Source organism: Hypanus sabinus, chromosome 19, assembly GCF_030144855.1.
Source record: "Hypanus sabinus isolate sHypSab1 chromosome 19, sHypSab1.hap1, whole genome shotgun sequence".
Classification (NCBI taxonomy): domain Eukaryota; kingdom Metazoa; phylum Chordata; class Chondrichthyes; order Myliobatiformes; family Dasyatidae; genus Hypanus; species Hypanus sabinus.
This window is the reverse complement of record NC_082724.1, coordinates 59,249,565-59,276,799: the sequence shown is the minus strand read 5'-3', so window position 1 is coordinate 59,276,799 and position 27,235 is coordinate 59,249,565. Positions and strand designations below refer to the sequence as shown.

Sequence of the window (27,235 nt, the reverse complement as noted above, 5' to 3'; positions counted from 1 at the left end):
AGGGCAGTAAATGATCTAGGAACTGGTCATCTACCTAATATCATCATAGTTGTACAGACAGAGAACTGACCACTGTGTGTGATATAGTGATCTGTAGAATGAAAGAGTAACAATCCACAGTACTGATCAATGATTTAACACTTGATTTCAGTGTTGCCCATCTTATGTTTTGTACATTAAACTTATTCAAGGGAAGACACGGGAGTCCGAAGTCTAAGTCTAACTTCACGTTGACTTTCAGCAAGGCGCACACATATCAAGTGGTAATGCGATGACATATGCAATTCATGTATTTTTATATATATAACTTGTAATGAGTGATTTAAATGAACAAGAATGCTTAATCAACCAATATATATACAAGATTACTCAAATATTACTTAAATATCAAATATACAGCAGCCCACAGTAACTGAACTGGTGGACAGGGCAATGCGCTCGAGACAGGTTGATGACTGCAAGTATGTGATATTATTGCTGGGAGATGGACAGGACAATTGCTGACAATGTAAAATATGATTGCCCATACAGTGAAAGTGCTTGATACAGTGAGCTTAGATCGCCCCCGACAAGGCTCTGGAATGTAGTTTAGATATTACAATACAGGACTGACAACCTGATGTGATACAGATGCTGAAAGGACACTTTGAGGCTGACAGAAGACAGAATGGGTTATTATTACTGCTGTTGGGACAGGTTGAAGTTGGATATTGTTAGTGATAAAGGGATGGGGTCTAACTGACAGCAAGGAATATATGGGCAATAAATTGAGTGAATATGGAATTTTACTGATGCCTAATACTGATATATAATCCTGTTATGTATCTCTCTATGACCCCAGGTAAGCTGAGAGCACTAAGTGGAAATTTCTGAAACAAGGCATTGAGAAGCAATTTTAAAAAAATTAAATTATGAGGGTATTGCATGCTGATCCCATCATTATTGTCCATCTGTACTTTCCTTTGTTGAACTATTGTGGACAATCTCATGAAGTCTCTCAGATTTAGACCCACAAATGATGAGGAAATGCCAATGAATTTCCATGTCAGGCAAGTGTGCAACATGGGGGAAACGTACTGAAGGGGTTGTCCACCTGGCTCTGCTGCTTTTGCCTTTTAGTTCAAAGTTCAAAGTAAATTTTATTATCAAAGTACACATATGTCACCATATACAGCACCAAGGTTCATTTCCTTGTGGGCATACTCAGCAAATCTATAGGACAGTAACTATAAGAGGATCAGTGAAAGATCAACCAGAATGCAGAAGACAACAAACTGTGCAAAGGCAAATATCAATAAATAGTAATAAATAACGAGAACATGAGATAATGAGATTAAGAGTCCTTAAAGTGAGATCATTGGTTGTGGGAACATCTCAATGATGGGGCAAGTGAGTGTTTATGATTATTGCACACACCCTCTATAACCACGCGTTTTTCTTCTGGTGGGTCACGGCCCAAAACTTTGACTCTTTACTGCTTCCCATATATGCTGTCTGACCTGCTGACCTCTTGTGCTTTGTGTGTGTTGCTCTGGATTTCCAGCATCTGCAGAATCTCTTGCATTTCTTCTGGTAGTTCCAGTTTGCTCATATATGGTAGGTTAAGTGTAGGCTGTAAATTTCCTCTTAGTTTGGTTTAACAGTATAACAAATCAGGGAATAATGAATTGATATTTATTAGAGGAAGTTGCAGGGATAAAGGGAGATAAGAGAGTGTGTGTGGTATGGTAGTGATGGAATTGATACCCCCTGGAGTGGGAATGGACTTAGTGCCATTATAAGTGAAAGTATTGCAGGGACTGTGGGATATAGATACAATATTTGCTGGAAAACTCAAATTTCTTCAATATTCTTCAAACTGACGATAGTTTTTGTTGGACAACAGCAAGGACAGAGAGGTCAGAATGGGACTAGAGCGGAGAATTAAGGAACTGAAAGAACTGCCATCAACTAAAGATTTGTAAGTCTGTTACTCTCTCCATGGATGCTACCTGACCACCTGAGTATTTCTAGTGTTCTGTTTTTTTTTCAGATTACATCATCTACAGTTTATTTTCATGCTTTAAGTGTAACCCTGATATACCGGCTCATATACAAACTCCGCTAACAGCCACGTGACTCAGTGGTGAGAAGGCTACCTTTCATAAACATATACGTCTAGGGTCAGTATGATTTGAGGTTCAACCAAACAGGAATGTCACAGTGTTCTGATTAAAGAAACCTTGATCTGAGTGAATGCGGTGTAAATACTGCCCATACACAATTGTCAGTCAGCAAGAAATAACAGATCATGCACCACATAAAATTATAAAGAAAGTATACTTACTAATTTCAGTTTTATTGAACAGTTATTAATAGACAGAAAAAGATAGAAGGGCCCATTACAGTCTAAATGTGTACATGACCATTGGCTCTCATCTCTTCCAAAGCTGGGTATAACTGTTACTCACGCCGCCGAACCCAGATCTGTATGAAAGCACCTGCCACAGTTTGAACTTCCCACGAAGTCCATCTCGAACAAACTGGCTCTCTCAGGAGTATTGTTCCTCCTCCTTGGAGCCATTCATCTGCACAAAACACTTCTTGTACTGCATCCTCTTCCCTTCTGTCCCACTCCACAGCTCCCACCATAAAGACCCCAAACCAGACCTACTGTCTGTCACAAATCTCTCTCCACCCCACTCTCTCTGGAACTTTTGCCGGATCCCACCATTCTGATTGGCTGTCACAACATACCTAAGTTGAACAGCAGGAATTCTTACCTTTAGCCTAAACCAAAACATTCTACCATCAGGGCACTCTGCTTTTGAAGAAAACTGCTAAAATGAAATACATACAGCATAGCAATAGAAATCTCAACCAGGACATTACGGATTTATTCTGTGATGAAGTACTGTTACAGGGAAGAGGCCCATCCTGATTGTGTGTGACACAGTTCCTGAGCATGAAAAATGCAGTGACTGTCAGGTCAGCAAAAAGGATCATTGACTGCAGTCTACCATCACTGCTGGACATGTATTTGTCCAGGACAAAGAAGTGGGCAAGAAAAATTATTATGGACACTACCCACCCTTCAATCTGCCTTTTCCAAAAGATTCCTTCTCAAAAGCACTATAGGACTATAAAGACAAAAACTTCACAGTGCCTTAAAAGTTTCTTCCTCAGGCAGTTAATCTGATCAACTGTTCTAGTTACCTCCCACCCTATCCCCCTCTGTTGGTTAACCCCATCACTGTAGACACTGGAAACCATTTTTATAATGATGTTTACATTGTAAATATCTGCTGCTATTTATGATTTATGGAAATTTTATTCCATCTCTGTACTTCATTCTTTGTAATTGTTTATTCTTTGTAGCTGTTAGATGTTTTTTGTTGCATGTTGCACCCAAAGAAACACACCACAGCCAGTTCCTAACATACAATCAGGGTACCTCCAGTACCTAGTAAAGTGGCCACTGGGTGTATGTCTGTGCTCTTCTGCTGCTGTAGCCCATCCACTTGAAGGTTTATTGTGTTGTGTGTTGGGAGTTGCTGTTTTGCACACACTGTTTATGCATGGTCATTTGAGTTCCCATTCCCTTCTTGTTGGCTTGAACCAGTCTGGCCATTCTCCTCTGACCTTTCTCATGAACAAAGCATTTTTGCTCCCGGAACTGCTGCTCAGTGGATTTTTTCTGTTTTTCTCACCACTCTCTGCAAACACTAGAGACTGTTGTGTGCAAGAGTCCCAGGAATTTGTGGTTTCTGAGCTACTCAAACCACCGTGACTTGTATCGACAATCATTCCATCTGATGTTTGATCTGAACAACAATTGAATCTCTTGATGGTGACTACATACTTTTATTAATTAGGTTGCTGCATCGTGACTGGCTGATGAGATATTTGCGTTAAAAAGCAGGTGTACAGGTGTATCTAATAAAGTGGTCACTGTATGTAAATGGGGAAAAAAGTTGACCCTTGATCCATGATTGGTGGCTTGTGTTATGGCTGTTAATGTAGACGAACAGGACACTAATAATTAAGTGCTGCAATTACCGGTATAAGATAGACAGTACTGTCAATGTGTGTTAAGTCCTGAGTGCCAATAATTACTGCCACAAGCACAGATCAGTGTGCGATGAAGTAACTGTTACAGCAATGGGACACTAATCTTCTTCCTTACTTTAGGGGCAGGTTACTAACTGGAAGTGTAGTGACTGACTTACAGGAAAAGGCAGTGAAATATTCACTATGTCAGAAAACACTCAGATGGACAATATCTGATATTGTTGCTGAAACAGAGGCAGAGTACAAACTGTTGTTAGTGAAACGGGGACATAGATTTTAATGGTTGTATGCAATCAAAGAAAAGGTTGTTGATATGCTTCATATGATTCAATTACTGATATTTCATGGTGTAAACCTAGTTCTCTGGAAGTTATATCCTTGTCCTCTGAGGTGAAGATCCCCAGCACTACTTATACACTGTCAGCAACAATGGACAAGCCACTTGCTCACATGCTTTATACTCGTGTTGTGAAACAGATGCTTGTTCTCAGCTTGGCATCCATGGTGACTTGGCCATTTCCACGAGGATTGGTGGATGGGACTTCCGTTGCCCAAGGTCTGTGACTAGTGGTATTCTGCAGGGAGGGATCTATACTGGGCCCTCTGCCATTTCTGATATATTTTAATGTCTTGGATGAAAATGTAGTTGAGTGAGTTAGTAAGTTGCAGACAATACAAAAATTGGTGGTGTTGTGGATAGTGTAGAATATTGCCAAAGTTCAAACTAACTATAGTTCAGACAGACAGACAGACATACTTTATTGATCACGAGGGAATTTGGGTTCATATTGCCCTCTTTTAGTTCTATGTTTTTTTTTCATGTTTTCGCCCATTCTTACGTTCTTGTTGCCGATTGGTGGGCTGGAGGCTTAATATTTATACTGCTGTTTCTCTGTGTGGTGATATGTTAGACTTTGTGTGAAGGAGGGGTGAGGATTTGGGTCTGATGTGAAGAATGTGAAGAAGGGGTGAGGATTTGGGTCTGACATGAAGAATGTGATGATGATTGTGAAGGAGGGGTGAGGATTTGGGTCTGACGTGAAGAATGTGATGATGATTGTGAAGGAGGGGTGAGGATTTGGGTCTGATGTGAAGAATGTGATGATGATTGTGAGTGAGGGGTGAGGATTTGGGTCTGATGTGAAGAATGTGATGACGAATGTGAAGGAGGGGTGAGGATTTGGGTCTGACATGAAGAATGTGATGATGATTGTGAAGGAGGGGTGAGGATTTGGGTCTGATGTGAAGAATGTGATGACGAATATGAAGGAGGGGATGAGGATTTGGGTCTGACATGAAGAATGTGATGACGAATGTGAAGGAGGGGATGAGGATTTGGGTCTGACATGAAGAATGTGATGACGAATGTGAAGGAAGGGTGAGGATTTGGGTCTGATGTGAAGAATGTGAGGGAGGGGTGAGAATTTGGGTCTGATGTGAAGAATCTGATGATGATTGTGAAGGAAGGGTGAGGATTTGGGTCTGATGTGAAGAATGTGAGGGAGGGGTGAGGATTTGGGTCTGATGTGAAGAATGTGATGATGAATGTGAGGGAGGGTGAGGATTTGGGTCTGATGTGAAGAATATGATGATGAATGTGAGGGAGGGGTGAGGATTTGGATCTGATGTGAAGAATGTGATGATGAATGTGAGGGAGTGGTGAGGATTTGGGGCTGATGTGAAGAATGTGATGATGATTCCGGGGGAGGGGCTGGGCATTTGGGTTGGTCTGACATGAAGAATGTGATGTCGAATGTGAAGGAGGGGTGCGGATTTGGGTCTGATGTGAAGAATCTGATGATGATTGTGAAGGAGGGGTGAGGATTTGGGTCTGACGTGAAGAATGTGATGAACAATGTGAAGGAGGGGTAAGGATTTGGGTCTGATGTGAAGAATGTGAAGGAGGGGTAAGGATTTGGGTCTGACGTGAAGAATGTGATGAAGAATGTGAAGGAGGGGTGAGGATTTGGGTCTGATGTGAAGAATGTGATGATGATTGTGAAGGAGGGGTGAGGATTTGGGTCTGACGTGAAGAATGTGATGAACAATGTGAAGGAGGGGTAAGGATTTGGGTCTGATGTGAAGAATGTGAAGGAGGGGTAAGGATTTGGGTCTGACATGAAGAATGTGATGATGAATGTGAAGGAGGGGGTGAGGATTTGGGGCTGATGTGAAGAATGTGATGATGATTCTGAGGGAGTGGCTGGGCATTTGGGTTGGTCTGACATTAAGAATGTGATGATGATTGTGAAGGAGGGGGTGAGGATTTAGGTCTGACATGAAGAATGTGATGATGAGTGTGAAGGAGGGGTGAGGATTTGGGTCTGACATGAAGAATGTGATGATGAGTGTGAAGGAGGGGTGAGGATTTGGGTCTGACGTGAAGAATGTGATGATGATTGTGAGTGAGGGGTGAGGATTTGGGTCTGATGTGAAGAATGTGATGACGAATATGAAGGAGGGGTGAGGATTTGGGTCTAATGTGAAGAATGTGATGATGATTCTGAGGGAGTGGCTGGGCATTTGGGTTGGTCTGACGTTAAGAATGTGATGATGATTGTGAAGGAGGGGTGAGGATTTGGGTCTGACGTGAAGAATGTGATGATGATTGTGAGTGAGGGGTGAGGATTTGGGTCTGATGTGAAGAATGTGATGACGAATATGAAGGAGGGGTGAGGATTTGGGTCTGACATGAAGAATGTGATGACGAATATGAAGGAGGGGTGAGGATTTGGGTCTGACATGAAGAATGTGATGACGAATATGAAGGAGGGGTGAGGATTTGGGTCTGATATGAAGAATGTGATGATGATTGTGAAGGAGGGGTGAGGATTTGGGTCTGATGTGAAGAATGTGATGATGATTGTGAAGGAAGGGTGAGGATTTGGGTCTGATGTGAAGAATGTGATGATGATTCTGAGGGAGGGGGTGAGGATTTGGGTCGGTCTGACGTGAAGAATGTGATAACGAATGTGAAGGAGGGGTGAGGATTTGGGGCTGATGTGAAGAATGTGATGATAATTCTGAGGGAGGGGCTGGGCATTTGGGTTGTTCTGACATTAAGAATGTGATGATGATTGTGAAGGAGGGGGTGAGGATTTAGGTCTGACATGAAGAATGTGATGATGAGTGTGAAGGAGGGGTGAGGATTTGGGTCTGACATGAAGAATGTGATGATGAGTGTGAAGGAGGGGTGAGGATTTGGGTCTGACGTGAAGAATGTGATGATGATTGTGAGGGATTCCATGTGGGCGATCTGTTAGTTTTTGTGTGCGCAAGAGGAGGTTGGGGGTTTGATGTTATTGTTGCTGTTTTTTTTTCTCCTTTTGGGCAATATGTTAGTCTTTTTGCAAGGGAGGTATTGGGGGTTTGGGGTTTGATGGTCCAGCTGCTGTCTTCCGGGTGGGCGTTCTGCTAATATTTGTACAAGAGAGTGCATTAGGCAAGATCTAGCAGAGGTCAACTGGGTAAACCTGTTTGAAGGGAAAGGAATGAGTGGCAAGTGGAAGGCTTTTAAGAGTGAGGTAACAGGAGTCCAGGAACAGCATATTCCTATTAGGGAATGCTGGCTGTTGAGAAATATTGAGACACTGTTCAAGGAAAAGAAGGAAACAAGCATTGGGTTTAGGAGGTTGGGGATGAGTGAATCCCTTGCTGGTTATATAAAGAGTATGAATGCACAAGAGAGAAAAGAGAGGATATGAGATGGATCTGTCAGATAAGGTTAAGGAAAATCCCAAGAGATGCTATAGATTTAGTAAGAAAATTATGGCAGCTAGGGGGAGAGTAGGTCCCTTTAAAGATCAGTATGGCCACTATGTCGAGCTGCTGGAGATTGGTGAGATTTTTAACACATACTTCTCCTCATTGTTTACTGAGAACATCAGAGATAAGGGAAACCAGTGGAAATGTTTTGGAGAATATTCATATTACCAAGGAGGAGGTATTTGGCAGCCTTACAGTGAATGAAAGTGGATGAATTCCCATAGCCTTACCAAGTACATACTTGTACTTTGTAAGAGTCTAGAGAAGAATTTAACAGGCCCTTGAGGATATAATTGCTTCATTATTTACATTTGAGAAGCCCCTGAAGACCAGAAGGTAGCTTACATTGTCTAAGAAAGGTAGCAAGGACAAGCCGGGGAACTAGAGGCCAGTCAGACTGACATCAATGGTGGGGAAATTACTGGATGGAATTCTATGAGTCAGGACCTAACAGTATTTATAGAGACAGAGTCTGATTAGGAGGAGTCAGCATGCGGTTGATTCGTGTTGGAAGAATATATTAGAGTTCTTTGAAGGGGTGCACTAAAGGATATTGGATGTTGTCTATATGGACTTTATCAAGGCCTTCGAAAAGGTCCCACACGTTAGGCTGGTCTGGAAGGTAGGGTCCATGGAATCCAGGGAGAACTAGTTCAGTGGATTCAAAATTGGCTTAGAGGGAGGAAGCAGAGTGTTGCTTCTCAAAATGGAGGCCAGTGATGAATGGTGCCACTGAGGTAATTTTTGGAACCCTTGTTATTTATTAGGTAAATGATTTGGATGTGGATGTCGGCTTGATCGGTAAGTTTGCAAATGATGCAACATTAAGAAGTGTTGCTGACAGTGAAGAAGGTTCTTGTATATTACAGGGGGATCTTAATTACAGGAGAACTGGACTAAAGAGTAAAAAATGCTATTTCCACACAGATAGGTGTGAGGTGACGCACTTTGGAAAGTCCAACTAGCAAATGACCTATCCTGCAATGGCAACATAGCGGTGGAAACTGCGAGCAGTTTCAAACTCCTGGGAGTATACATCATGAACAAACTCTCATGATCTCAGAACATCCTCTACACAATCAAGAAAGATCACCGATGCCTCTACATTCTGAGAACGCACATCAAGACTCATATCATTCTACAGATGTGCAGTGGAGAGCATCCCCTAACACGCTGCATCACTGCACGTATAGAAGCTGCATTGCAGCAGACAGGAAGGCTCTACAACCGATAGTCAAAACTGCCCAATGTATCACTGGTACCAATGTACTTGCCATCAAGAACATCTATACAGAAAGGTACCAGAAAAAAGCCAGGAACATCATGAAGATTCCCACCCACCCTGCTCTTGGACAGTTTGTCCCACTCCCATCAGGAAGGAGGCTACATAGCATTCACGCCAGGACCACCAAACTGAAAAACAGTTACTTTCCCTAAGCAGTAAGACTGATCAAAACTGCAACCCACTGACCCACCCCACCACCATTACTTTATCATTTCTTGTAAGAGTCACCTAATGTAGTGACACTCCTGTGCCTAGTTCAATCTATGTATGTAAGCTATCTTATGTCTCTAGATTTATCCTTTTATTATTGTGTTCTTTATCTTATTGATTTTCTGTGCTGTATCAGATCCAGAGTAACAATTATTTCATTCCCCTTTATACTTGTGTACTGGAAATGACAATAAATAAACTTGAATCTGAAACCTATGAATGGTGAGGTATTGGAGAGTGTGATAGAACAGGCGGGCATAAATGTACAGGGGCATAGTTCATTGAAAGCAGTATCACAGAGAGGCAGTGGTGAAAAAGGCATTAAGCATGCTGGCCTTCATCAGTCAAGGCACTGAGTTTAAAAGCTGAGACATTATGTGTAAGTTTCTTCATAAGGCTGAACTTGGAGTACTGTGCACAGTTTTGGACACCTTGTTATAGGAAAGACATCTTTAAGGTTAAAGTGGAAAGAGTGCAGAAAAGATTTATGAGAACACTTCCAGGACCATAGAGCTTGTGTAATAGAGAAAGGTATGCCTGGCAAGGTCTTTATTCCTTGGAATGCAGGAGAATGAGAGGCAACCTTATGGAAGTGTGTAAAATTATGAGAGACATAGATAAGGTGGGTAGTAACAGTCTTTATCCCCAGAGCAGGGGTCCAAAACTAGATTCAGGGTGAGAGAGGCAAAGTTTTAAATGGGACCTGAGAGACAGCCTGAGGCTGGTGAGAGTGTGGAGTGAGATGCCAGAGGAAGTGGTTCAGACACGAGGCACATGAGTGTCATTTAAGATGTGCTTGGGTAGTTACATGGAGGGAAAGGATATGGACCAATCACAAGAAAGTGGTGAACAATGCTGTCAACGTGCATCATATCCATGCTATATTACTCTGTGACTCTGACCTCGAGGCCATTCACTGAGATGACACAGAAGCCCATTTGTGGAACCACCTTCCCCTTCAAATATAACCTGCCTACCTGTGAAAAGGTAGCTCCATTTCCACGACAATTTCATCACCTACCATAGAACAAGTTGTCTTCAATCCCAGGAATATTGACACTGAAGAAGGAGGCAGACAAGTTGCTCTCATCGCAGAGTGGGTTACTCTGATTCTTGGATGTATTGGTAATTGTTGATAACAATACTGGAGGAAGGACATAGTGTTGACATTAATTTTGTGATGATTGATTGAAAGTCATCTTCATTGTGTATTAGAAATTTGCTGTGGTGTGTTGGTAGGACATGCAATAAGAATCAACATTCAACAATTTTCAAGAATAATTACATAAAAATAAAGTTAGGGGTTGAAGTACAGATATAGATAAATTGTGCATAAATACGTAAATACCAGCATGTATTGACAATGTAAAGGGCATTATAAAAAGTTTGATTAACCATGCACAAACTATTTTGGACCTGGAGAGAATCCGTGAGGAAATAAGACGATTATGCACAATGTTCTGAGAGAATGGCTACAAAGTGGTCGAAATCATTTGGCCCTTAAAGGGGCTGACAGAAAAATCAGGAAGCCTAACAACGAGGAGAAACCCATCACTACCATCTGTCTTCCCTGTATTTCCATGGTTTCTGGAAGGATTGCTAGGATCCTGAAGAAATACAGGATTAATACCATCCACAAATCTGTAAGGAAGCTCAAGTCACAGCTTACACGGGTCAATGGTAACCTGGGACTCAGGACGGCTGGCGTTTACAGGATTCCTCCCAATCAGGAGGGTCAGACTAGGGGGGTATACTGTAAATATCACCAGATGAGACATGCCCAGGCATCACCCCTGAAGAAGATGGCAGTTTGTCATCGAAATGTCAGTTATAATCAACACCTGTACCCGGCTAAAAGCCTGAGAAGCGTTTATTCATTATAGAAGCTGTTTTAAAGTATTTACAGTGCAGTGCAGTGACTGGGGGGGGGGGGGGGAGCGGGGAGGTGGAGAGTGAGTTTATACATAACCATAACATTGAGCAGCAAAGTACTTTATTATTAATTTAGAAGCTTTTCAGGGTAACTGATAATGGAATGCATCTTTAAGATAGTGTTAATTTAACATTATTTGGGTGGGGTAGAAACACCAGTGAAATCTTTTTAACTTTAAATGAAATCAAGGAATTTGGAATCTGTTTATGATTGAGCCTCTGTTTAGCCTTTCTCTGGAGTGGCCACACTTGCCCATTCCTGCACTGATGAGGTGGTGGAGCTGCCATCAATCTCTGCTCTGACAGGCACCTTCCTTAATGCGCCAGTACCTTTACTGTGCTGATTTAATGGCGAGAGCTTGCTGTTCAGTGATCTGTGTAATAGGTAGTGATCTGTAGCAATGAAAGAGTCTGGTGTTAGACATGCATATGGAGTACTTCATTACAGCTAATTAATTTATGCACCACAAACGTACTGCATTATTTTCATAATTCCGTAACCACACTGAGAATATTATATTTGAGAGTGTCCTGATGCAGCGTCTCAACCCAAAATGTCGGCAACTCCCTTCCTTCTACGGATGCTACTTGACTTGCTGAGTTCCTCCAGCAGATTGTTTCTCTGTATTCCGTTGTGTCTGTATCTATGGAGTGCAGAGTTCAGTCTATACTTTTCTGCTGCTTGCCTGCAGGTCTGGTTACATGTCTGTGTGTAGGATGCACAGCAGCCTAGGCAGCTCATGCCTGCACTTGTCTGCAGACCTGCTCCTTTTGTTGAGCACTTGGGATCCAGTTTGCAGCTTGCCCATTCTGTGTAACTGGGCCACTGCACTCAAGAAACACAAGAGATTCTGCAGATACTGAAAATCCAAAGCAACAGACAGAAAATGCAGGAGAAATGCAGCAGGTCAGAGAAGAATGAAAAGTTTTGATTTTTTATATATGTATATATATATTGAGAGGATCGGAGTTGGGGACTCTGATGATTCTTTGTCTTTTTATAGATACTATAAACAGCCCTTTTTTTTCTTTCCCTTTTTTCTTTTTTTTTCTTTATTAGTTAGTGGTTAGTTTGTTAGATTAGTTTTTCTTAGGGTAATAATATTTTTTCTCTTTTTCTCTTTTCTGTTTTTTTCAACATGATATACCTAGTTTTTTATTGTTTTGTTTATATGATAGTTGTATCATTCATGATTTGGGAAGACTTAACTATATTGTACTTATTGCTTGTGTATCCTTTTATGTTCATTTTAATTTTGTAATCTCAATAACTATGTATTAATCTTATCATGATGTTAATAAAAAGATTGAAAAAGAAAAAGTTGACATTTTGGATAAAGCCCCTGATGTTCACAACATCAGGTTGGAGGCTACCCAGACGGAATATGAGGCATTGCTCTTCCAACTTGAGAGTGACCTCATTGTGGCAGTAGAGGCCATGGACCAACTGCACTCAATATCTTAGGCAATAAGGAGATCAAACTAAACAGAAATGGAGCATCCCAGTGCCAGCAAGCTGTTTCTGTTGGCTTGCTGACGTTGTGCAAGATACTGCACCACATACTGCGATATTGTATTTACTGCCTGCCAGCCAGTGCCCGGCATGGTTCGAATCTTGATGCCTTCCCTATATTGAACGCCCCCTAGCGCTGGCTGTTGACAGGTAGATTATTATTCCTCTCTCTGTACTAAGTGACTGTTCATTGCTATCTGACTGTTCATTTGTAAGTATTACATCGAGCTCAGTGTCATGCGTACTCGGAGAATATATTGTGCTCCTAACCATGAGGTTCTTGCTGCATAAGCTTTACCAGCCTCATTATTAGCCTATACAAGTGTGGCTGGCACATGTGTTAACAAGCTGATAAAATAGAATATGTTGAAAGTGTAAGTGGATTAAGTATCAGTCAGGCGCCAACACTCAAATATTGTGCAGCCAGGGCAGTGTAGCTTTCTATTCTGTCTGTTATCAGTGAATTGCTTTCGTTTTCATTCATTATGGTTCTGTTTAAAGCACTCCAGGGAGGGACTGCAGAATTCACATTACTGAGCCAGGTTTGTTCACAGTCTGGGTGCCATAGGTGGCTCAGCGCTAATCCATCATGTACAGGGACATATGACAGCCCCATAACTAAAGCAACACTTGGGCTGTAGATAACGGAAATACACTTAGATAATACATCCCTGCACATAACCTTCCCTTCATTGTTACCCATACCAGAAATGGCACTAGTGGTCACATCCTAAACTCAAAACCTCTCCAATATCCAGTCACGTATTGAGATTCCTTATATAGCTGTATTCCCACCCTGCTGTCATCCCCACTGACCCTTCACTGTCATCTCTGTTCACACCTGAATCAAAAATCAAGATGCTGGAGACACTCAGTGGGTCTGGCAGCATCTGTAGAGGGAAATGGACCATCAAAGGTTCACATACTTCCATTCCTCACTTACACACCTTCACCCTTCACTCACACTCCTCCACTCCCCCCTCACTCCTCACTCACACTCCTCCACTCCCCCTCACACTTCTCCACTCCCCACTCCAGGGGAAGTACTGTTTTGAGTTTGGTGGTCCTGTGTGGATGCTAAACATTCTGTTTCTGGGAGTGGGGCAAACAGAACACATTCAGGATGGATGGTATTGCATCTAAAGGGAGCTTGTGATGGTTTATCACACTGTACAGTACAGTGCTATTCCATTCCATTTATTGTGACATTTACTACTCAACAATAATCATAATGAAACACAAACATGATCGTTTTACACTCAGTGGCCACACTATTAGGTACACTTGTGTGATAATGCAATGTCTGATCATGTGGCAGCTCAATGCATAAAAGCGTGCAGACATGGAAAAGAGATTCAGTTGTTTTCCAGAATAAACAACAGAAGCAGGAAGAAATGTGATCAAAAATTACTTTAACTATGGAATGTTTGTTAGTGCTAGACGAGGTGGTTTGAGTATCTCAGGAACTGCTGATCTCCTGGGAATTTAATGCCGTCTCTACAGTCTACAGAGCATGGTGCAAAAAAACATCCAGTGAGCAGCAGTTCTGTGGATGAAAACTCCTTGTTAATGAGAGAGGTCAAAGGAGAATAGCCAGACTGGTTCAAGCTGACAGGAAGGTGACTGTAATTCAAATAACCACATCTTACAACAGTGGTGTGTAGAAAAGCACCAGTGAACACACAACACAGCACATCTTGAAGTGGATGGGCTACAGCAGCAAAAGACCGCATCTTGTTGCTATGTAGATTGGCCCTGTGAGTTGTCCCTTTTGTACTCAGAGTGACAGAAAAACCAGCAGGGGTGGCAGCTGATGGGGATGAGAAGGAATGGGATTGGTGTAGATAGATGCTTGATGTGTTGTGCGTTCAAAGATACTCTTCTGCACACCACTGTTGTAATGTGTGGTTATTTGAGTTACTGTAGCCTTCCCGTCAATAACCCAGGCAACAGTTGTTGTATGCGCAGTCACTCCCATCTCAGCCACTGAAGCTTGTAACTCTTTCAGAGTTGTCAAAGGTCTTTTGCCCTCACTAGTCCCCTTCTTGCATGGTCACTCAGTTTTTGAAGACTGCCTGCTTTAGGCAAATTTACAGCTGTGACATATTCTTTCCATTTGTTGATGATTAACTTAACTGTATCCAAGGAATATTCAGTGACTTAGAAATTTTCTTGTATTCATCTCCTGACTTGTGCTTTTCAAAAGCCTTTTCGCTAGTTGCTTGGAGTGTTTTTTTGTCTTCATGGTGTCATTTTTGCCAGGAAACTGACTCAGCATTACAAGTGTACATTTACTACAATCAATTGAAACACCTTGACTGCACACAGGTGATCTCCATTTAATTAATTATGTGACTTCTGACACCAGTTGGCTGCACCAGTGATGATTTGGTGTGTCGTATTAAAGGGGGTGAATACTTGTGCAATCAATTATTTTTTGTTTTAAATCTGTAATTAATTTAGATCACTTTGTAAAGATCTGTTTTCATTTTGACATGAAAGAATTTTTTTCTGTTGATCAGTGTCAAAAAGCCAAATTAGGTCCACTGTGATTCAACTTTGTAAAACAATAAAACATGAAAACTTCCGGGGGGGGGGGGTGGAATACTTTTTATAGACACTGTACATGATAACAAAAATGGGCATTTTAAATACTTCATTATCTCTGTTATAATAGGGCTGTCCTATTATTAATGATCAGCCTGAACAGGCAATAATTTTGACATGGTTAATATGACGGGGCATAATTTTAAGGCCAAACATTCCCATTCCGACATGTTGGTCCATGGCCTCCTTTTGTACCAAGGTGAGGCCACCATCAGGGTGGTGGAGCAACACTTCATATTCCGTCTGGGTAGCCTCCAACCTGATGGCATGAATATCGATTTCTCCTTCCAGTAAACTAATTTACCCTCCCTCCCACTCTGACCATTTATCTCTTCTCACCTGCCTATCTCTTCATTGTGGGTCCACTTCTTCCCATTCTTCTATGGTCCACTGTCCTCTCCTACTCCAGCCCTTAATCTTTCCCACCCACCTGGCTTCTCCTATCACCTCCTTCCCCTACCCCCACCTTTTTATTCAGTCATCTTCCCCCTCCTTTCTTGGTCCTGAAGAAAGGTCTCAGCTCGAAACGTCAACTGGTTATTAATTTCTACGGATGTTGAGTTTCTCCAGCATTTTGTGTGTGTTGCTTATAATTTTAAGGTGATTGAAGGAAAGTATTGGTGGGGGAAGTCAGAGTCCAGAATTTTACACAGAGAGCGATGAATGTGTGAAACACCCTGCTAGGGCTGTGGTAGAGGCAGGTACATTTGGGATATTTAAGAAACTCTTAGATAAGCACATGGATGATAGGAATGGAGAGCTATGTGGAAGAGGAGGGTTAGATTGATCCCAGGGTAGGCTAAAATATTGGGCAGACGTGCCTGTATTGTGCTGTAGTGTTGAATGTTCTATGTTGCAATGGTTTGCTGGACATGCAGGAAAGTAGTGATGTTGGTATTTGTAGTCCTAGATGTGGTTCAGTACAACGGAGGCAGGTTTTAAACTGCATTGGGGAATGTGAGAGCATCTGAAGAAATGAATCACAGCTCTGACAATTATTATACTCATTAGCAATTTTTGAGAGTTGTATGAATGTTTAATTTGCAATGAGAATTCTTGTGACATGAGAGGGTTACTCAGGAGGGAAAGATAAAGACTACTGAGCCAGACCGTGATCAATCAGAATAACTGCAGAGGTGACACAGATGGTGACTGGAATGCTTCTCAACGTGACTCTATAATTCCATCCATGCTGTGTTATAAGTCAGTGCAGCTGAAACTGAGGCAGTAACTCAATGAAATAATGCAGCAGACAGAAGTGTCTGCAAAGCAGTGCAGAAACAAACAGGCAAAACTAGCATTATATGTACAGCATTGAACAGTGTGACAACACCACCTCCAGTACTATACAAATAAAAATGGCAAAGCTGATACATTCTCCCATGTGTAAAGATCAATGCACAGCCTCTAGCACTGCAGAGTAGAACGACAGCCTCATGCACCTATATAAGCATGTACCCTCAGCTGAACAGCCTCCAGTTAAAGTAGAGCTCTGCACTTCCTCATTGACTTACTGAAGTTAGAAAGAAGCCAGGTGAAAGTTTGATGCAACTTTTATTTTGTAGTAGAAACTGAATGTTTAAATAATTCATTCCTAATCCTAATGGGGAAGGCAAATGGTGCTCTAGAACATTCCAAGCTGTTGCTATATCCTTTCCTCAAAATGTCTGTTCACTGATCACATAACGCCTGATTCTAAGATCTGGGAGATCCACACATATAACTGAATTGGAATTGATGAACACTGAGATTGTGGGGAAGGGCAACAAGTAAGTCTGGGATGAAAAGTCCAAACAAAGTACAATGGATCTGCTTGCACAGATCTGCCCATATGTTCTCACCCCAGCCACTCCTGCAGCCCCCATCACTCACTGCCTCGGTAAAGCATCAAAAATCTTCTGGAGAATGAAGTGCCTAGGAGAAGATTTTGATAATAATCCTCATTACAGAAGGAGGAAAAGAGTCCAAATTGAGACTAGCCTGTAACCATAAGACCATAAGATATAGGAGCAGAATTAGACCATTTGGCCCATCTAGTCTGTTCCACCATATCACAATGGCTGATCCAATTTTTCTCTGTGCCCCAATCTCTTACCTTCTCCTCATATCCCTTCATGCCCTGATCAACCAAGAATCTTAACAATCTCTGCCTTAAATATACATAAAGACTTAGCCTCCACAGCTGCCTGTGGCAAAGAATTCCACATCCACTGGCTAAAGAAATTCATCCTCATCTCAATTCTAAAAGCATGTCCCTCTATTCTGAGGCTGTGTCTTCTGGTCTTAGACTCTCCCACCATAGGAAACATCCACTCTATCAAGGCCTTTCATTATCTGAAAATCTAAGTACACAACATCAACAGGTTCAGATTTATAGATTTTTGGGTTCTCTTCTGGGGAAGGTATGGCCTGTACAAGAAGGATGAGTTACACCTGAACCTAAGGGGGACCAATACCCTTGCGGTCAAGTTTGGTAGAGTTCAAGAGAGTTTAAACCAATTTGGCAGGAGAATGGGAACTAGAGTGATGGTGCTGAGGATGTCGATATTGATCCTAGCAAGGAGAAGCTGATAATACGACAAAATTGCTATAACAGGATGAGTTGCAACTTAAAAGGTAAACAAAATCAAAAAGGGTGAATACAGGACTAAAGGTGTTATATTTGAATGCACACAGTATATGGGATAAGGTCGATGATCTTGTAGCACAGTTACCAATGGGCTTGTATGACATTGTGGGCATCACTGAATATTAGCCAAGTGCTTAGCCAAACATCTTTAAATGTTGTTATTGTTGCTGTTGCAATCACCTTCTCTGGCAGCTTATTCCATGTACCAACCACCAACAACCAAGCATAAATAAGCTACCCCTCACATCTTTTTTATGTAAATCCTTCACTTCTGCCCTTAAACCGATGCTCTCTAGCTTTTAGTTCCCTTTCCCTGGGAGAAGACTGACTGCATTCTATACCCCTCATGATCTTATGCTCCTCTAAAAGGTCACGCCTCAGTTTCTTGCATTCCAAGAAATAAAGTCCTACCTACCCAACCTCTCCCTATAACTTGGGCCCTCAATACTGGAAGTATCCTTGTAATTTTTGTTTGCACTCTTACCAGTTAAATGATGTTTTTCTTATAACAGGGTAACCAAAATTGTACACAATACTCCTCACCAGCATCTTATACAACTACAACATAGTGTCCCAGCTCTTACACTCAGTGCTCTGACTTACGAAGGCTAGGGTGTTAAATGCCACCTTCACCACTTTGTCTGCCTCTGATGCTGCTTCCAATTACTTGTCAATATTCTATATGCCAAAAATACAAAAAAGCTCTGTTTTTACATTGGATCGTTTGGCTTCCATACAGCCACTTGTGATAAACTGCCACGCTATAGGACATATACAGAAAGGTGCTGCAGTTTGCAGCACCTACACAGACATATAAAGTAGATGTCATCAGGTCCCACATGTGTACACCATTGCTGAGTGAGATAATACAGTCGGCAGTCCTGTGTAGCAGGAAGCTATGCCCTGCAAGTGGAATGATTAAAATGTGATATTTTCCATAGTGAGGCTGAGATCACAGCACTGCCAGCAGCAGGACTGAGCAATCAGGCAGGCTGAATAGTACCAGATGTCTTTCAATAAGCAGGGCAGCTAAAGGGCAAATATAAACTCAATCTAAATTAGTGGTAAAACCAGGCACTCGAAAGGCCAGCTCAAGGAAGGATTTGAACAGCTGATGATAACAGATGCAGGAACCTGGCCAATACCCCTGGGCATTGAGCTTGCTCATCAACAATAAATAAAGGTGCCAGCCTTGCTTCAGTGATGATTTTCTTGCCTTTGAGCCAGAAAATTGCAGTTTCAAGATCCCACTCTGGAGTTAAGCACTTAATTTAGTGTTCTATGGTGATAACTGAGGCGGTGCCATGTTAATGGAGGTGTCTTCTTTTGGAAGAGCCATCGAACTGTCTGAAGAAGGTTTCAGCTAGCAGAGGCAATGTCTTACAGCTCATGTCCAATCGTGGCATCCAGTGCTGTCTGTGTGGAGTGTTGTTGTTTTCTCCGTGAGCACGTGGGCTTTCTCCAGATGCTGTAGTTTACTTTTACTTAGAGATACAGTGCAGGAACAGGCTCTTCAATCCAGCAAAGCACTCCATCCAATTACAACCAGGTGACCATTTCACCTACTAACCCAACTAACCCATCCGCCTCCCAGCTCCCAAAGATGTGCTGGTAGATTTGTTAATTAGCCGCTATGAATTCCAGCCTCCCCCACCCCCCCACCCATATCAGTAGCTAAAAGAAGAGTCAAAGCATCAAGGGTTGTTGAAGAGCAGTGAAAGAAGAGAATGAAATAGGTGAGAGGAATCAGATTGCTCGAAGTCATTCAATGGGCTGAATGGCCCACATCTGCCCCTTCTAGAACATGTAAATATTTTACATCATTATTCAAAGAGAAAGGGAAGCTTTCTCTTTGCTCTGGCATGTATTCATCCTCAACCAATGTAATTAGCTCATTTAATCTGTTCATTATCTCTTTGCTTTTTGCTCAGATTATTCCAATGTTTTCCAAAAAAACAGCTGTAACTACAGATCAAAACCTGAACTAATTTGAGGACATCTTGACATTGCGAAAGGTTCTTTACAAATTGAAACTTCTCTCTTATATGAAAATTAATTCGTTAGATTTTACTGCAAAGAAATTCAATCCTTGACCATTGTTAACAAAAAAAAATCACACCTACGCAAAAAGATTCAGCAATTTGGAAGCACAGAATGGATGAAACTAGCCTTTAGTCTTATCTGGAATTATTTAACAAAATGACAACAAAAGCATGAAAAAGCAAAAGAGACATTCAGATTCTGATTTAGATGTATTTATCTGATGTACATCCAAACATACTGTGAAATGCACTATTTGCATTAAAAACCAACACACCTACTGGCCACCTCCGAGCCTCTAGTCCTTGGTCCCGAACTGTCAGGTTCACAGATATCAGCCTCCAAATTTGGGCTTTGCCCCACAACTTGCCAATCATGAGCAAACACAAGGATATCTGCAGATGCTGGAAATTCAAGCAACACACACAAAATGCTGGTGGAACACTGCAGGCCAGGCAGCATCTATAAGGAGAAGCACTGTCGACGTTTTGGGCCGAGACCCTCCGTCAGGACTAACTGAAATCTCTTACTATCTTTCCTTTCAGTTAGTCCTGACGAAGGGTCTCGGCCCGAAACGTCGACAGTGCTTCTCCTGAAAGATGCTGCCTGGCCTGCTGTGTTCCACCAGCAGTTTGTGTGTGTTGTTGCCAATCATGAGTTTAACCTTCAGATCTTAGTTTTTGCCGTGATAATGGCTAGACTGTGAAAATCATGTTAAATCTGGTTAGGTCACATTTGGATTATTGTGTGCAGTTGCCACATTAAAGGAAGAATGAGAAGAATGTTGACCAGGATGTTGCTTAGATTGGAGTGAATTAGCTGAATGAAATGTTGGCCAAACTTAAGTTTAATTTCTCTGGCGCATAAGAGGCGGAGGGAGAACTGGTCAAATGTATATAAATTATGAGAGGCATAAGCATGCTAGATTGTAAGTGTCTCTTTCCCAGGATGGAAGTGCCAAACACATGTGTGCAAGGTGCCACAGTAGCATAGCAGATAATGTAACATTATCACTGAGCCAGTGACCATGGCTGTCTGTGAGGAGTTTGTACATTCTCCACATCACCGTGTGGGGTTCCTCTCACATTCCAAAGACACACGGGTTAGTATGTTAATTGGTTGCACAGGTGTAATTAGGAAGCTCAGGCGTGTGAGCTGGAAGGGCCTGTACAACTGTGCTGTATCTCTAAATAAACTAAAAATACAAGAATGTGAAAGGAGGAAGTTTTAAAGAGATTTATGGGGTGTGGTACTTTTTAAGAGAGAGTAGCAAGTGGAATGCACTGCCAGGGGAGGTAGTAGGCACAGACACCATAGTAAATCTTAAGAGGCATTTAGACAGACTCACAGACAGGGAGAGAATGGAGGATGTAGACCATGTGCTGGCAGATAGGTTTGTTAAAATGGCATCAAGTTTAGAACAGATATTGTGGACCAAATGGCCTGTTTGTGCTGTACTGTTCTAGGTTCTGTAATATAGAGAGATGCAGAATGGATTTCACAGCAGGGGTATATTAAGAAAACAGTCTTGCAGAACTTTGAGGTGGGAAGGTACATTCTTGAATTAAATGTTCTGCAGGAGATGGAGCATTATCAAGGACTGCAGTTGGTAGTACTACATTTGTGAACATGACTTATTCTCAGCCCCAAATTTGTTGTGAAGGTGGAGTATGCCTGTTTTGAAGGTTTGTAAATAGCTCAGAAATAGTCTTTCTAATACAACTCACCAAAAGCTCATGAAAAGTCACAAAATGTGTACACTATATCAAGAAGAAAACACAACAGCACCTTTTTTAGAAAAAAATCTAAGCTTATTATATCAACCTTGAGTCTTTAGTTTGGAATATCAGCTTGCTGTTGAGGAATGCTGCATTGACCAATGGAGGAGAAGGGTGTAGACTGAGACCTGGCAGAGATGGATTTTAGAACAGGGCATTGAAAGCCCTGAATAGGAGGTAGAAGTAATTGCTTCAAAAAAGTGCACAGACTGAGCAGGATCAAGACAGTTGCTTTATCTGTCAGGGTAGTGAACCATTAAATTGAAGGGCAGAGTAGGTGCACCCACCACAGGAGTTGTACTTTAAGGCCAGTAACCTACCGAATGAGTGCATTCTGTGTTATCCGGGTTGCCACTTAGGAACTCTACCAATGAAACACTGAACAGGTTCTTGTTGCTTTCAAGAATTACCCCAACCCTCCAAGAAAAGAGATGGTCAACAGAATCCAGGTTCTCATGGATATTGGGTGAAAGGCAAATCGTATGATACTTGCTTCTTTGAACTGCTGCTGTTGGTTGCAGATTGTAACTGGAGATCTGAGCATTGTAAGTGAAGTTCAATTGAGGGAGCATCTGCTGCAAGAAATAGCTAAACTTGGCAAAGTGCGCCACATCCTGTAGGGCCTCTGAGCTAGTTATTTGGACAACACACCCTGGAATTGTGTCCAAACAGTCAAACTGAAGCACAGAAGTAAAGCAGTAACACTTTCAATGTTGTAGTTATTGTAAATGTTTGCAGAAATATGCAGCTTATGGGAAAGGATGTCACATGTGCAAAAACACAAATCAATTTTCATTCCAGTGCCAAGGAAAGATGAAGAGTTATAATGGAACCAGTTATCAGATAGAGGTGGCCAAGATTCCAATACAGTCCATTGTTGCTATAAAGTGGCAGGAGATAGAGTTTCAGGCAGACGCTGATGCACATGACACTTCATTTCCAAAAGCTTGTTCCCAATATACACTATGCGTTGGTGAAAGTGAGAGATCCAAAGGATGGAAAGAACAGTTAAAGCAGAATGGTCTCTTTTCTTTGCAGAGAATTATATGCCAATCCTTGGAATCAATGCAGCCCTGCAAATCTACTGCAGGTGCAAGATCAGCACTCAACCAGCCACTACTGCTGAATGAGTCTGCAGATGTATCTGAAGAAACTGGAAAGCTGGGAGGAGCTACCACCTTGAGTAGGATATGAGTGAGCACCCAGTGGTATAACCTCCCAGTTTTCTTCCAGTTCCTCTCAAAAGTCAAGGTTCAAAGGCAAAAACCTGTGCATTAGATGTTCAACATCATAGTGTCATAAAATATGACATGGTAGAAGAAGGCTATTCCCCCCACCACCACCACCACCCTAATCATACCTTGTGGTTCCAAGGTGGTTGTATGGTGTTCCAGTACACATCCGACTATTGTTTACATGTGATGAGGATTGTTGTCTCTTCAGCCTATTTCAGAATCAGAATCAGGATTAATATCATTGGCATATGTCATGAAATTTGTTAACTTAGCGACAGCAGTACAATGCATACATGGAAAAATAAATGAATGAATTATAGTAAGTGCATGTATGTATATTAAATAGTTAAATTTAAAAATAGAAAACAGAAATAATAAAAAAGGTGAGGAGGTGCTGGATGGGTTCAATATCCTTTTAGGAATCAGATGACAGAGGGGAAGAAGCTGTTCCTAAATCGCTGAGTGTGTGCCTTCAGGCTTCTGTACCTCCTTCCTGATGGGAAGGAGAAAAGGGCATATGCCCTGGGTGATGGGAGTCCTTAATAATGGTCGCCATCTACTTGAAGATGTCTTGGATACTATGGAGGCTAGTACCCAAATGGAGCTGACAAATTTTACAACTTTTTACAGCTTCTTTCAATCCTGTGCAATAGCCACCTTCCTACCCCCGATACCAGACAGTGATGCAGCCTGTCAGAATGCTCTCCACAGTATATCTGTAGAAGTTTTCAAGTGTTTTAGGTGACAAGCCAAATCACTTTAAACTCCTAATGAAATATAATCCTGTTTCGTCTTCTTTATAGCTGCATCAATATGTTGGAACCAAGTTAAATCCTCAGAGACATTGACACCCAGGAACTTGAAATTGCTCACTCTCTCCACTTCTGATCCCTCTATGAGGACTGGTTTGTGTTGTCTCATCTTACTCTTTGTGAAGTCCACAATCAGCTCTTTGATCTTACAAATGTTAAGTGCAGGGTGGTTGCTGCGACACCACTCAACTAGCTGGTATATCTCGCTCCTGTGTGCCCTCTCATCTCCAACTGAGGTTCTGTCAACAATGGTTGTTTCATCAGCAAATTTATATTTGAACTATGCCTAGCCACACAGTCATGGGTATAGAGAGAGTAGAGCATTGGGCTAAGCACACGTCCCTGAGGTGTGACAGTGCTGATCATCAGCGGGGAGGAGATATTATCACCAATCCATACAGATTGTAACCTTCCAGTTAGGAAGTCGAGGATCAATTGCAGAGGGAGGTACAGAGGTCCAAGGTCTGTAGATTATCAGTCAAGACTAATGAAAACAAGAATTACATAAGTCTTCTTAACCACCCTATCAACATATGTAGCCATTTAAGGAGCTATGAACTTGGACCCCAAGATCTCTCTGCTCAGCAACACTGTTAAGGATCTTGCCCTCAATGGTGTACAGTCTCCTTGCATTTAACTCACTTTTGTCTGGGCTAAACTCCCATCTACCTCTTTTCTGCCCATATCTGCAACTGATCAATATCGCATTGTATTCTTTGGCAGTCATCTACACTATCAGCAATTTCACCAATCTTGCTATCACCCACCCATCTATATTTTCATCTATTGCTGCTCTATCATTCTCCCTGCTAGTGTCCCCTTTCAATAAACTTTGGCCTGCTTTCCTCTCATGCTTCTGTAATTCCCTTTACGTCACTGGTTACATCTGACTTTAACTTCTCCTTCTCAAACTCTAAGTGAATTCCATCATATTATGATTATTATCACCTACAGTTTCTTTACCTTAAGGTCCCTAATCAATTCTGGTTCATTACACAACAGTCAATCCAGAATTGCCTTTTTGCTTGTGGGCTCAACCACAAGCTGCCCTAACAGGCCATCTTGAAGGCATTCTTCATATTTCTTCTCTTGGGATCGCAAACCTAACTTTCCCAATCTCCCATTACTATTTAACAATGGTCTTTTTATATGCTGTTTCTGTCTCCCATTGCAATTTGTACCCAACATCTTGGCTACTGATTGGAGGCAGTATAACTTCCAAGAGGGTCTTTTTACCCTTGCAGTTTTACAACCATACCCACAAGGATTCTGCATCTTTTGATCCGACAGTATGGCATTTTTTCTAAGGATTTGATTTAATTTTTTATGAACAGAGCCACACCATGCCCTCTGCCCACTTGCCTGCCTGTTTGATATTATGTGTATCCATCACCATCAAACCCCCAGCTGTGATCTTCTTTAAGCCACAATTCAGAGTTGCCCACAACGTCCTACCTGACAATTTCTAAATATGCTTCATGATCATCTGCCTCAGAGTCACCGAATCATTGAAATGCACAACATGGAAACAGGCCCTTTGGTCCATCTAATCCATGCTGAAACATTTAAACTGCCCACTTTCAACGACCTGTCCCAGGACCAGAGCCCTCCACACCATGCAGACAACATCCATTGCCTTGCCTTCATCAATTTTCCTGGTAAATTCCTTGAAAAACTACAAGACTAGTTGGACACAACCTAACATACACAAAGCCATGCTGACCATCTCTATTCATTCCGTGTCCATCCAAATACTCATATATCCAATCCTTTACAATACCTTCCAATAACTTTCACACTACTGATGTCAGACTCACCAGACTATAAATTCCTGGTTTATTTTTTAGAGCCTTTCTTAAATAGCAGGAACCACATCGGCTGTCGTGCTGAGGAATTCAGCAGCCCAGGCAGCATCCATGGAAAACAATAAACAGTCGCTGTTTTAGGCCAAGGACTGAGTTCCTCCAGCACTTTGTGTGTGTGTGTGTGATTCTTGCAATAGTCTGTGATCTTCCTACAAATTTGTTCCTCTAAATCCTGCAACATGTATTCCCCATGCTGCTTCATGAGGCAAGGGAAGAGGTTACTGAGCCTCCGGCTAGGATCTTTATGCCCTCGTTGTCCACAGGAATGGTACTGGAGGGAGGCAAATGTTGTCCCCTTGTTCAAAAAAGGTAGTAGGGATGGTCTGGATAATTATAGACCAGTGAGCCTTAAGTCTGTGGTGGGAAAGCTGTAGGAAAAGATTCTCAGAGATAGAATCTATGACATTTAGAGAATCATGGTCTGATCAGGGACAGTCAGCATGGCTTTGTGAAGGGCATATTGTGTCCAACAAGCCTGATAGAGTTCTTTGAGGAGATGACCAGGCATATAGATGATGGTAGTGCAGTGGATGTGATCTGCATGGATTTTAGTAAGGCATTTGACAAGGTACCACAAGGTAGGCTTATTCAGAAAGTCAGAAGGCATGGGATCCAGGGAAGTTTGGCCAGGTGGATTCAGAATTGGCTTGCCTGCAGAAAGCAGAGGGTTGTGGTGGGGGAAGTACATTCAGATTGGAGGGTTGTGACTAGTGGTGTCCCACAAGGATTGGTTCTGGGACCAATGCTTTCTGTGATTTTTATTAACGACCTGGATCTGGGGGTAGAAGGGTGGGTTGGCAAGTTTGCAGGTAACAAAGGTTGGTGGTGTGGATAGTGTTGAGGATTGTCCAAGATTGCAGAGACACATTGTCTCAGAAGTGGGCTGAGAAGTGGCAGGTGGAGTTCAACCCAGAGAAGTGTGAGGTGGAGGTACACTTGGAAGGACAAACTCCAAGGCAGAGTACAAAGTAAATGGCAGGATACTTGGTAGTGTGGAGGAGCAAAGGGATCTGGGGGTACATGTCCACAGATCCCTGAAAGTTGCCTCACAGGTAGATAGGGTAGATAAGAAAGCTTATGGGGTGTTAGCTTTCATAAGTCGAGGAACAGAGTTTAAGAGTAACAAGGTAATAATGCAGCTCTGGTTAAGCCACACTTGGAGTACGATGTCCAGTTCTGGTCGCCTCACTATAGGAAGGATGTGGAAGCATTGGAAAGGGTACAGAGGAGATTTACCAGGATGCTGCCTGGTTTAGAGAGTATGCATTATGATCAGAGATTAAGGGAGCTAGGGCTTTACTCTTTGGAGAGGAGGAGGAGACAGAGGAGATAGAGGTGTACAAGATATTAAGAGGGATAGACAGAGTGGACAGCCAGCGCCTCTTCCCCAGTGCACCACTGCTCAGTACAAGAAGACATGGCTTTAAGGTAAGGGGAGGGAAGTTCAAGGGGGATATTAGAGGAAGGTTTTTCACTCAGAGAGTGGTTGGTGCGTGGAATGCACTGCCTGAGTC

General features: G+C 42.1%; 1 protein-coding gene across 13 annotated transcripts in view; it reads left to right on the top strand.

The window, feature by feature from the left end:
• The window catches only part of cacna2d2a (calcium channel, voltage-dependent, alpha 2/delta subunit 2a), a 909,486-nt gene that overhangs the window by 581,549 nt on the left and 300,702 nt on the right, over positions 1-27,235 (top strand). The gene's annotated exons all lie outside the window — the stretch shown is intronic.